Genomic DNA, 12,653 nt, shown 5'->3' with positions numbered 1-12,653 from the left:
TGCAACAACAAAAGACGAACGGAGCTAGCTGGAATGCATAGCTTGTTAGCACAGAACACAAAGCCATCATTAATAACGAACTTGTTCCATGTTCTTCCTTCTTTACAATTCTGCATTACATCTTTAAAATCAGCATCATGCACATATTGATCTTTGATGGTCTCCAAACCAAATATTTTGAAGTCAAGTTGTGAAAGCATAGTATAGCGATGAGACAATGCATCAGCAATAACATTTTCTTTACCCTTCTTGTGTTTAATGACATAAGGAAAAGTCTCAATGAATTCAACCCATTTAGCATGTCTACGATTCAGTTTAGCTTGACTTTTAATATGTTTCAAAGATTCATGATCAGAATGTATAACAAATTCATTGGGCCATAAATAATGTTGCCATGTCTCTAAAGTCCGAACAAGAGCATATAATTCTTTATCATAAGTAGAATAATTCAGACTAGGCCCACTCAATTTTTCAGAAAATTATGCAACAGGTTTGCCATCTTGTAATAACACACCTCCTAATCCAATTCCACTAGCATCACATTCAAGCTCAAAAGTCTTATTAAAATCAGGAAGTTGGAGTAAAGGAGCATGTGTCAACTTATCTTTCAATACCGTGAAGGCTTCTTCCTGTGCGGTACCCCAAACAAAAGGCACATCCTTCTTGGTAAGCTCATTGAGAAGTGCAGCAATGGTGCTAAAATCTCTCACAAAACGCCTATAGAAACCAGCGAGTCCAAGAAAACTCCTCACTTGTGTGACCGTTTTGGGTTGCGGCCAACACTCAATAGCTTCAATCTTGGCTTTATCAACTTCAATTCCCTGTGGAGTAACAACATAGCCAAGAAAAGATACTCGGTCGGTGCAAAAGGTGCACTTCCCAAGGTTACCAAACAAACGTGCATCACGTAGAGCAATAAAAACAGCACGTAAATATTCCAAATGTTCTTCCAAAGATTTGCTATAAATCAGTATATCATCAAAATAGACTACCACAAATCGTCCAATGAAAGCATGTAAAACTTCGTTCATTAGTCTCATGAAAGTACTAGGTGCATTAGTTAACCCAAAAGGCATGACTAACCACTCATATAAACCAAACTTAGTTTTAAATACTGTTTTCCATTCATCTCCCAATTTCATACGAATTTGATGGTATCCACTACGCAAATCAACTTTGGAGAATATTGTAGAGCCACTCAATTCATCAAGCATATCATCTAGCCTAGGAATAGGATGACGATAATAAATAGTAATATTATTAATGCCTCTACAATCAACATACATACGCGACGTACCATCCTTTTTAGGCACTAGTATAATAGGAACAGCACAAGGACTAAGAGATTCGCGTATGTAACCTTTGTCGAGCAGCTCCTGTACTTGACGCATAATCTCCTTCGTCTCCTCTGGATTGGTACGGTATGGTGCACGGTTGGGTAGCGATGCACCGGGAATTAAGTCCATTTGATGCTCAATCCCTCGAATAGGTGGTAATCCCGGTGGCACGTCTTGTGGGAAGACGTCAGTGAACTCCTGCAAAATGTTAGTGACAGCAAGGGGCAAAGAGGAAGGCACGTCCTCGAATGAAAATAATGCCTCTTTGCACACAAAAGCATAGCAAATAGGTTTGCTAAAATCTAGCTCGTCAATATCAGATTTGGTGGCAAGTAAACATGCACTTTTCAATTTAATTTCAGAAGCAACACTAGATGGTTTATTATTAGGCTTCATTTGTTGCTCAAATTCTTTTGCCACAATCTGATTTTCACTCTTATTTTTCTCCTGTTTTGCTTTATTAGCTCTATTAATATCATCTTTCAAAATGGAATCAGGAGTCATAGGAAGCAAAGTAATATTTTTATCCTTGTGAACAAGAGTATACTGATTGTTTCTACCATGGTGTACAGAATTTTTATCAAATTGCCATGGTCTACCAAGTAATAAGGAACATGCTTGCATAGGTACCACATCACAATCAACATAATCAGCATATGTAGAGATACTAAAATGCACACGAACAGTACGTATTACCTTAACCTTGCCGCTGTTGTTGAACCATTGGATGTAGTAAGGATGTGGATGTGGTCTTGTGGTGAGAGATAGCTTCTCCACCATCTCCATGCGAGCCAAGTTGTTGCAGCTCCCTCCATCTATGATGACGCGAATAGAACGTTCCTTCACAACTCCCTTTGTATGGAACAAATTATGTCTCTGATTTTGCTCCGCTTGTGTAACCTGCACACTCAAAACATGTTGAGCAACTAAACATTCATACCTGTCAGCATCTTCAGGAGCCATGTATTGCGTCTCATGATCAGAATCATCTCCACCGTGTTCTTCACGTGTAATAAGAGCCAAAGTCTCCTCATCATAGTCACTAGCGGACTCATACCCACCATCCTCAGTAGCAATCATCACAAGCTGAGATTTGCATTCTCTCGCATAATGACCTCTTCCCTTACAACGACGACAAATAATATCACTTGTGTGCCCTGTTGATGCCATGGAAGAAGAAGAGCTCTGTGTAGGTCCGGCAGGTGTGCTCTTGGCAGATAGTGGTGGTTGTGCCTGCTTTCTTGTATCACGGTTGGAGGTGGCACCTGATGGAGGTGCGGTGCAGTGGAATTAGATGATGCACGTGGTGTCCATGATGAAGGTCAACCTGCAGAAAAGTTAGTTCGCAACAATGCCTGTCGATCCTGCACTTCACGTTCAGCTTTACAAGCAAGATGGAATAAACGAGTGATATTATTATACTCCTTATACTCTAGAATGGTCTGAATCTCTCTATTTAATCCACCCATAAAACGTGCAAGCATAGCTTCATTATCCTCAACAATACCACATCTAATCATGCCAGTTTGTAATTCCTGATAATACTCCTCTACAGAATTTTTTCCTTGTCTTAAACGCTGCAATTTTTGAAGTAATTCACGTTGATAATATGGTGGAACCCAACGAGTACGCATAGCAGTTTTCAAAGCAGCCCAAGTAGTTGGAATATTATTCGGATATAATCTACGATGTTCAGACCATCATACACAAAAAAAACTAGTGAAAGCACAAAGTGCAGCAGCAACACGTCTCTCCTCGGGATATTCTAAACATGTAAAACATTGTTTGGTTTCTAACACCCAAGTAAGATATATATCAGGAACATATCTACCCTTAAATGGTGGAATATTCAATTTCAGTTTAGGAAGATGGTCATGATCTCGTACCTGAGCTGGTAATGCAGCCCTACCATTGCGATTATTTGCATGTGGACGACCGGGTGCTGGTGGTTGCACGTAGTTCTGATTTTGATCAACCTCATCCTCGTAATCTCCCGCATAATCATCCTCCTCCTCATCAGCAGCAGGAGCCACAGAAGTATCAACAGCAGCACCAACAGGTTGGCCAGGCTCAAGAGGGACACGGCTTGCTCGGCGGAGGACTGTTTCGCGACGTGGAGGTAGTCGTTGTTGTTGTTGTTGTTGTTGTTGTTGTTGTTATTGTTGTTGTTGTTGTTGTTGTTGTTGTTGTTGCAGAGGTGCGGCAGGTGCAGCCGGTGGTGGAAGACGTGCAAGCAGTTCATTAAATCTGTTATCGAGCTTTGTTTCGAATGTCTTCTCAAGGCCAGTGATCTTAACCATGGCCTCTTCAAAAAAATTCAGCACATCTTGCACCTGTTCAGTCATCATTTGCTGAAACTTATCATGAAGCTCCTTGTTTGTTAAGTTCTCCCAGTCAATCTCGTCGGCTTGTGATCCTGGCATGGTTAGCAGCAATAGAAACACATAAGAATATGATCCTACAGACTACTAACAAGTGGTGGTGGTGGTGGGTGTCACAAATTCGTCAAGCAAATCTCAAATTCTTACCAGTTCTTACCCAGCAGCAGGCGGTGATCGGCAACCGATGTAGTCAAAACTCTCAAATCTTGGATAGAGCGATTACCAGGGAGAGTCAAACGCAGGATGTAGATGTATGTGGAGCTGGGAAGGCTTATAATATGGTAGCAAAAAGGGTCAGCAATAATCAGTTCAGAGATGCAAAGTTGAATAAACGCTCAACGACGGTAATGTGCTAGTCCTAGGCTAGACCGTGCTAGAGACGCGAGCCTAGAACACTAACAAAATCACGGCGCTGCACGTAAACAAGGGAAAAGCACACTCTGGAATTTTTTTGCTCTGTTTTTTGGCGCTCCTCTTTTTTTTGCGAAAAAACACTATAATGGCGAATGTCTCAAAACTCTTCCCAGGTCAAACTGACAGGATGGGCACGAAAAAAAATTTGACTATTTTTTTCGAAAATCAGGGCAGCGACGACGAAAAAGTGCGACAAAAAATCACTATGATGGCAAGTGTCTCAAAAGACTCAGAAAAGCCTAAAAATAGGATAGGGAAAAAATATTTTCGGTCGCCAAAATTTTGGCCTAAAAACTGCCCGGAGGTCTCCGGTTTTTTTTTCTTTTCGAAACCTACTCAGGCAAGGAAACACGAATCGGAAACTAGATGGATCTCGAAAACAAACCTAATATGAAAGGAACTCGGATTGGTGGTGGATATATGGTGGTGGTATAGGGCAGCGGTGGTGGTAGCGGTGGTAGTATATGGATATGGATCGGTGGTGGTATATGGATACAGATTGGTGGTGGTATATGGATACGGATTCAGAGCGGTGGCGGACAGGGCGGAGCCAGGATTTGAACATGAGGGGGGCGAGAAACCAATGCTTAGAATGGAAGAAATATCATGACATATTAAATCTCGTAATAACATTGAGGACAAAGCATAAGAAATATTCATAGACCTATAAAATGAAGTTACATATCTATTAGCTTAAACTCAGCTCTACGACTACCAGTGTCGAACAAATTGATTATCTCATCAGATGTGATCTTTGCAGCTATTTCCTTCCCAATATAGACGACCATGTAATGCCGAAGAAAGTCGTCTCCCATTCTGTTTCGAAGACGTGTCTTGACTAGTTTCATAGCTGAAAAAGCTCGCTCAGTTGTTGCGGTTGACACCGGAAGAGTTATGACCAACCGTAGTAATCTATCAACCATTGAGTACGTAGCAGCTTTACCTGTATTTAATAATCAAGCAATCAAATAAGCAAAAGTTATGAACAACTGCAGTAATCTATCAATCATTCAACCATTGAGTATGTAGCAACTTTACCTGTTTTAAATAATCCAATAGTCAAATCAGCAAGTGAGGGCGAACTCTTTAGTTCCGGATGGTTGCAAACATCAAGCTGGAAATGGGGAAGTTGAGACTCCAAATGAGCTCGTTCTTGACTAGAAAAGTCAGCAGGATAAAAAATTTCCACTAATGTGCATATATTAGACACGTCAAATGAGTCATGTCGTGGATCCAAAGATGCACAAAGTGTCAAAAGCTCTGTGTTTTGAACACCGAAACGATCATTTAGCTCAACCATTTTCTGATCTATGGCAACATTGAACACATCTGCTCTGTAGTGATGTAATGTAGTAGTGTTATCATGTTTTTTGCGAGACTTTGTTACATCTACATACCTACAAATCACATCATATATTAGTAAATATGATAAATAATATTCTACATTGTACGTACAAGAAAAAATATGTTACCTGCTATTCAGATCAGGGATGTCAATCTCATGCTTCAAACAAAAAGATTGAACCTCCTGAAGAAGGGGATCCCAACCATCTTCTCTCAGCTTACCAAGTAGCACCTTTGTGGTTGAGACCAAATCTAATGCATTCAGAATATCTAGTGACTTCTTTTGGAGTGTTTGACATAAAACATCAGTGATTTTCATGATTTTCTCCATTAGATGTAAAATGAACACAAAATCAAATGACATAATTATTTTTAGGGCTCCTACGGCATCTCCTCTAGAATATTTCGAGGCTGCACGGTCATTTGCTATACTCCTTAGGACCTCAACTGTAGCGCCAAACATCTTCTGTAAACTCTGAATTGACTTGAAGTGGGAACTCCATCTAGTGTCGCCAGGTCTTTGTAAAGTTCCTATCTGATTTTTCCCTTTTCCTGTATCGAGTTCTCCCAATTCAATTTCGCGAGCAATCTCCGCAGCTTTATTTGCTAACAACTCATCATTACGTTTAGTCAATGCGCTAACAACATTTATAATGAAATTTGCATTTTGGAAAAAGTTATGCACATCATGTACCTCCCTTGACGCGACAACAAGCGCCAACTGTAACTGATGAGCCATGCAATGCACATAATATGCATAAGGGCAGTCATTCAGAATTAGAGCCTTCAATCCATTCCATTCACCTCTCATATTACTTGCCCCGTCATAGCCTTGTCCTCTAATGTCTTGGACATTCAAATTATTATCAGAAAGGACTTTGCAAATTGCCTTCTTGAGAGTCAAAGCAGTAGTATCAGTGACATGAATTACATCAAGAAAACGCTCCTGTATGAACCCCTCGGTGCTCGGGAATCGAAGAACCAATGCCATTTGCTCTTTCTTTGATTCATCTCGTGCTTCGTCTACCATTATGCAGAACTTGCTAGTACCAATTTCATCTCTAATTTTTTTCCTTAACTCTACTAGAAAGTAATGTGAGGATTTCTAGTTGCACTGTATGGGAGGTGTACTTCGCATTCCTTGGAGCATTTTCCAAAACAACCGCATTCACCTCTTTGCTATAAGAAGCCAAGAACCTCACCAGATGAAGAAAATTACCCTGATTACTTGATCCCGGAGATTCGTCATGGCCTCTATAAGCACAAGCTTGGAATGTTAACCATCTGATGAAATCAACAAGAAAAAATGTCATAACTTGCTTTATTGTACATTATAAAATATTTGAATTCTCAAAACAGAAAAGTTTGCTTACTTGATGCAATCAATTGTAACTTTAAGCCTTAGCCTTGCATCTGCGACCTTTTTTGCACACACTTTCACCATTGCCTTGTCGATGTGAGTCAAACTATTTTTCAGATTATCATGACACCGCTGAGAAAAGTTATGAGCGGAGTTGGAATCTTTGCCCATGTGAGTTAAGAAAGCACATTCGTTTCCATCATTCACCTTCTTCCAATTATTAAATCCCTTGACCGTGAATGCATCAGAGCCACACCTTCCACTTGGCCTTTTTGTGAAGAGAAAACAAGGTAGGTAGTACGCACGATGTGTTTCCATCGAATACTCAAGCCAAGGAAAAGAATTGAAATAACTGTATTGAAATCGACGACGATTTTTTCCTGTTTTATTATATGGATATTCTCTCATGTATGGTTGATAAGCTCCCTTCAAAATATAGAAGCGGCCTGCTTCTTCTTGCTCATCATGAGGGAGTTCCCAAATTTGCTGGCGCATGCCGGGGTCCCTTACATATTTTGTGCTTTCAACTGTACCTTCTCCTGCTGCAACTTCTTCCGGTGCCATAACCTGTTGCTCATCAGTTTGCATATCAACAGGAATATCATTTGTTTGGTTATCTGCAACAGGTTGCTCCTCAGATGGAATCACATTTTCGGCACCAGTAATGTTGGAGCTTGAAGTTGACCCAACTGGCGTGAAAAAGGAATTTATCCCCCTAGTTGTTGGTGCTTTTCGCTTCCTCATTGACTACTATATAAAGGAAAACCATGATTAATAGATTAATTCACTATTTTGTAGACAACACTAACACACCAGATTAGGATAGTAGGATTTTAATACATAATAACTGATAGCTACAAGTACATACTGGTACCTTTGTCTATCTGATCTTCCTTTCTCACTGTAAAACTCTGATGTAATGAAGCCTTCTCCTCTCCTCCGGCACTCCCTCCTTAGTCCTTACACACTGGACACACAGCGGACAAAGACGACAGATCAGCGCAGCCGATAGGGTAGGGCGGCGGCGGCGTGGTGAGCGCCTTACCTGAGCGGGAGGCGGGAGCGGCAGCCGGGCAGCCGGCGGCTGGGCGTCAGGCGGCAAACAATGCCCTAGTGCAGGGACACGATCAATGGATGGATTGATCGCATGGCCGCATGGATGGATTGACAATGACATGGGCTATTGGGCTTTCCGTCTAGGATAGTTATTATATGAGTACTCATATGGACTAATTCCTCTAAAAAAATCTTATATGGGCTAATGATGTGATTATCTCCGGCCAATTAGCGCATATACAGTATACTACGTATACTACTACCTACTAGAAATCGTTGGGGGGCGAAGGATTGGCAGGGGTCTAGCCCCTGCTCGCCCCCCCCCCCCCCTGTCTCCGCCCCTGGTGGCGGATAAGCGGTGGTGGTAGGTGGCAGGGGCGATGATGATGGTGCGGTGGCGGCGTGACAACTTATGACCAGAACTCAAAACTCTAAAAGACTAGACGCTAAGACCAGCAACTTGACACAGCGATGCAACCGCAAATTCAACAAAGCAAAATACTGAAAAGACTATGCAAAGGCTCAGACTGGTTTGGATAGGATGAACTAACCCTAAATTTCTTTTGGCTTTTTCGTGGACTATAGGTATGAAGAACAGACTCGATCTAAACTACGAAAAACTGTAAAATCTCACCGAGCAACCTGGAAATCTAATACCACTTCATAGAGACGAAGGTGTCCCGATGTTTCGATGAGATGTTGGCTATCGTTTTCTGTGGGAGTCGACCTTGATGATCCGACTACGAACGTGCGAGACGTCGTGCCTTAGCAATCGCTAAACCAACTTCCGAGGGTTATTGACCACGCCGGAGCACGATCAACCTGACCACGAAGGTCTGTTTCCTGCGAGCAAACGAAGAACAAGCAAGAAACTAAGATTGCAATCTGGATATTGCGAATATAAGAGGAAAGCTTTATTGATCAAGGCGGGGTTCTGTGACGCCTTTGTCTGGTCGTTGAACACAAACGAAGTACGCGAAGTTGCAGCTATGGCGAACTTTTAATCTAAACAAAACCCCCAAGTCTAAACGGTGCCATAAGGGCTGTATATATGGAGGAAGAGGGGAGAATTTCGTGGCCCTTGGGGAAGGGGTCCGAAACCAACCCTATCTCTTGTTTCCCCATACATACGGACTCTAAAACAGCCTATACTTATGTATTTCGAAATTACATGGGCCTGGCCCAATAATAAGGGGACGCAGCACCTAGAATAGTCTCTGGACGAAATTTATGAAGTAGCATCTTGTATATTTCGTCCAAGGCTTCATGCACTCCTTATGGTGGCTTCAAAGTCCTAAAATCATCACTTGTAACTCCGTTCTTGTTCCCCTTGCGCATGCCATCAACTCCATGCTTGTTCATGCTTCAATGTTCATCCTTCTCCAAGCTAGGCCCTTCATTTGTAAGCAAAACAAATGTATCCAATTTAGGCAGCATCATATTCTCATGAACATTAGAATCATTACCAAGAAATGAAAGTACCTGGTAATTTAATTGACGTGCGCGAGCTTTAGTAATTGGTCCAGTATATGTAGCAGTAGGGGCTGTGGGTGTAACAATGGTATTGATGTCCTAATCATGAATGAACTGCCATGGGGTCCTCGGCCCGATCCAGCTGGTCACGAGACGACGTGGTGAGTACCCCCTAGTCCATGACACCGTCAGGGGCCGCGGGTGGTGAAGCATGCATGTTTGTGGGAAGGGCAGGGATGGTGCAGTCGTACGTGATCGAAGCCATGTCTGAATGCACACATGCTAACTCATTTAATGGGAGGGAGACCGACCCCTCCGTATGCACACATGTTGGTTCATTTAATGGCGAGGAGACAGGGCCCGAAGAGATGAGAGGACCAGACTGGATAGCGGACGATAGTGCGCTGGCAGTAGCGAGCGTCGAGTCTTTGGATTGAACGTTGGTCGAGAAACGGCCAAGAATCGATTGGGCACTGTAGGGGTGGCATGTGTTTGGGAGGACAGGTAGAACGTTGATGAACAGTCCACCTCCGGAAAAGTGTCAAGAGCACACTGGGCAAGTTGTTGGGATTCAAACAAGCAAAGTTCGAAATGGGAGAGGACACAAGGAGAGCGGGAGACCATTGTGGACCTGACATCTACCGAGGAGACCCAAGTGCAGAAGAGTCTCGCATGTACGATTTGCACGTAAAAACATTTGTATCGGAAAAAAGGTGGTCCAAGGCATCAGTAACTAGCTTAACAGTTGGGACTACAGGTTTTAGAAGCTTAACTGCAACCCACACTTGAACTGTTGGGCTAAGGTTTGAGTCCTTGGTGTTGACAGTAATGTCTACGTGGTAATCATGCAAAATCAGGCTACGAAAGCGAGTACCAGGACGAACAGGACGTACCTTAGCGCCCCCGCGAGGCAGCGGCCCGGAGCTCGTAGTCGCAGAAGCCAGGTTGAGGGAGGGAGCTGCGGCGGCAAGACTGAGCCCCGCAAACGCGGGGGCGCCGGAGCCCGCCGGCGACGGGGACGGGGATGACGGCGGGCAGGGGAACCGGAGCAGGATGCCGGGCCGCCAAAAGTCACCAAGACTGGCAATAAGGCAGGCGACATCCGTAGAAGCAACGGTGAAGGAGAAGCGGCCCTCTTCCTCCATCGTGACGTTGAAAGCCTCATGATCGCCACCAAATAGGCAAGCCAGAAGGAGGCCAAGGAACACAGCCCCAACATCGTATGGGAACTAGATGATCCTTGCATACGAGCGGCACCCATGGGCAGGGCGCCCAGCCTGGAGAGTGACGGGGGAGCGAAAACGTGACCATGCAAGGCGCTCAAAAGCAAGGCCGAGGTCCGATGAGACAGAAAGGACGGAGGCCAAAGAGCGGCAGTAGAATAGAAATGCCGTCGCAGGCCGCACAGGGGTGGCCAAGATGAGGTCAAACGGCAGCACGACAAGGGAGACGAGGCGCCGCTTGAAAACGGCATAGTGAGGGACAAGGTCAGCCACCTCGCTGGAGGCGATGTGGAAGCGGAGAAGGTGGTCCGAGATCTTATGGACATAGAACTCGATGGCGGAGCCACCATAGCAAGCTTGGAGGAAAGCGGCGGCAAGGGTTTCATCAAGCTGAAGAGCAGCAAAGGAGGCCAGGAGCGGGGAAGCAGAGGTTAGGTCGGGGGAGGTGACCGGAAAGCTCAAGGAGCCTAGCATGGATTTTGATCGAGCAAGAGCAGCATCGTTGTCAATGCGGAGGGCGCACTTTAGTGCAACATGGCTAGACTGGACGAAACGCGGCAGCGCCCGCGGGGCAGAGGCGGGGAGCGCAACATGGCCCCTGTTAAATTGATGAAAGCCGCCAGATTTATGACTGGGGTACTTCAAAACCACCGCTTTTGTCAAAAATCATAAAAAACCACCAGCTCTGTGGCAAGTAAATAACAAATCGCACTGATTCGAAACTAAGTGCGTCTAATAGCAAAACTGACGGGTGGGACCCGTCTGTCCGGGCTGACGTGGAGAAGACTAGTCCTAGTCAATGTTTGAGGTGGATGGGGGTCCCACCTGTCAGTCACACCTCCTCTCTTCTCTCCTTCCTCCCCACATATCTCCCTCCCTCACTTCCAACAGCGCCGCCCTCCCCGCCGCCTGGCACCGTCCCTCTCAACACGCCTCCCCGCCGTCGGGCGCCGGCCGAATCTAGTGCGCCGCAGTCATCTACGCCCGGCGCCCCCTCCCCGCAGCCCCCTCCCTGTCCGTCCCCGGGCTCGCGGCGGCAACCACACCGGCGTCGGGCGGAGGGGGGCTCAGGTCGAGCTTGAGCTCGGCTCTGGAAGACCCGCAGCAACGCCCATGGCCAGATCCGGCGACCCGGAGCCCCGCCTACCCTGTCGTTCGCGACCTCCTCCACAGACATGTGGTGGCACCGCCGGTGCGGGAGCGGGGCGGTGGCGCTGCAGGCGCGGACTCGGGATGGCGGCGGGCGGGGGGCGGCGACGCTGCAGGCGCTGCGAGGGGTGGCGACGCTGCAGGTGCGGGTGTGGGGCAGCGGCACTGCAAGCGGACGCGGGATGGCGGCGGGCACGGGACGGCGGCGCTGCAGGCGCAGGGCGGCGACGCTGTAGGCGCGGACGCAGGGCAGAGGCGTTACAGGCGCGGGGCAATGGCGTTGGGGATGGGGCAGAGCTTGCCGGCGGGTGCACCTCCTTGAGCTCGGCCTCCAGCCGCCGGTGGAGTTGATGAGAAGGGGAGGGAGAGAAATTGGAGGAGGAAGAAGGTATTAGACAGACAAGTGGGACCCGTTTCCACCTCAGCAGGTCAAACATTGACTAGGACTAGTCTTCGCCAAGACATATGGGTCCCACCCGTCAGTTTTGCTATTAGACACGCTTAGTTTCAAATCAGTGCGATTTGTTATTCACTTGCCATAGAGTTGATGGTTTTTTGTGATTTTTAACAAAAGCGGTGGTTTTGAAGTACCCTAACCAACTTTTGTACGTTTCTGGTGCCTGTAATCTAATGACGATGCTTCCAAGCTTCTGTAGATCCCTTGTACTCTTAACCCCCAATATCAATGAAAAGCTGCGCTGCCAGCCTTTTCGTCAAAAATAAAATAAAATGCAGCAGTGTCCGACAAAAGCTTCAATATGTAAGTGACTCCTCCCCAACAAGGAATCTCCTCCACTCAATACAACAAATAAATTCATCATTCATGTGTAAATGAAAATCGTTAGTTTATTATTAGTACATTATTATTATCTGTTGATTTTGTAATATTACTATTACAAACTATAGTGCATCGCTA

Source organism: Aegilops tauschii, chromosome 5, assembly GCF_002575655.3.
Source record: "Aegilops tauschii subsp. strangulata cultivar AL8/78 chromosome 5, Aet v6.0, whole genome shotgun sequence".
Lineage (NCBI taxonomy): Eukaryota > Viridiplantae > Streptophyta > Magnoliopsida > Poales > Poaceae > Aegilops > Aegilops tauschii.
This window is presented reverse-complemented; position numbering follows the sequence as displayed.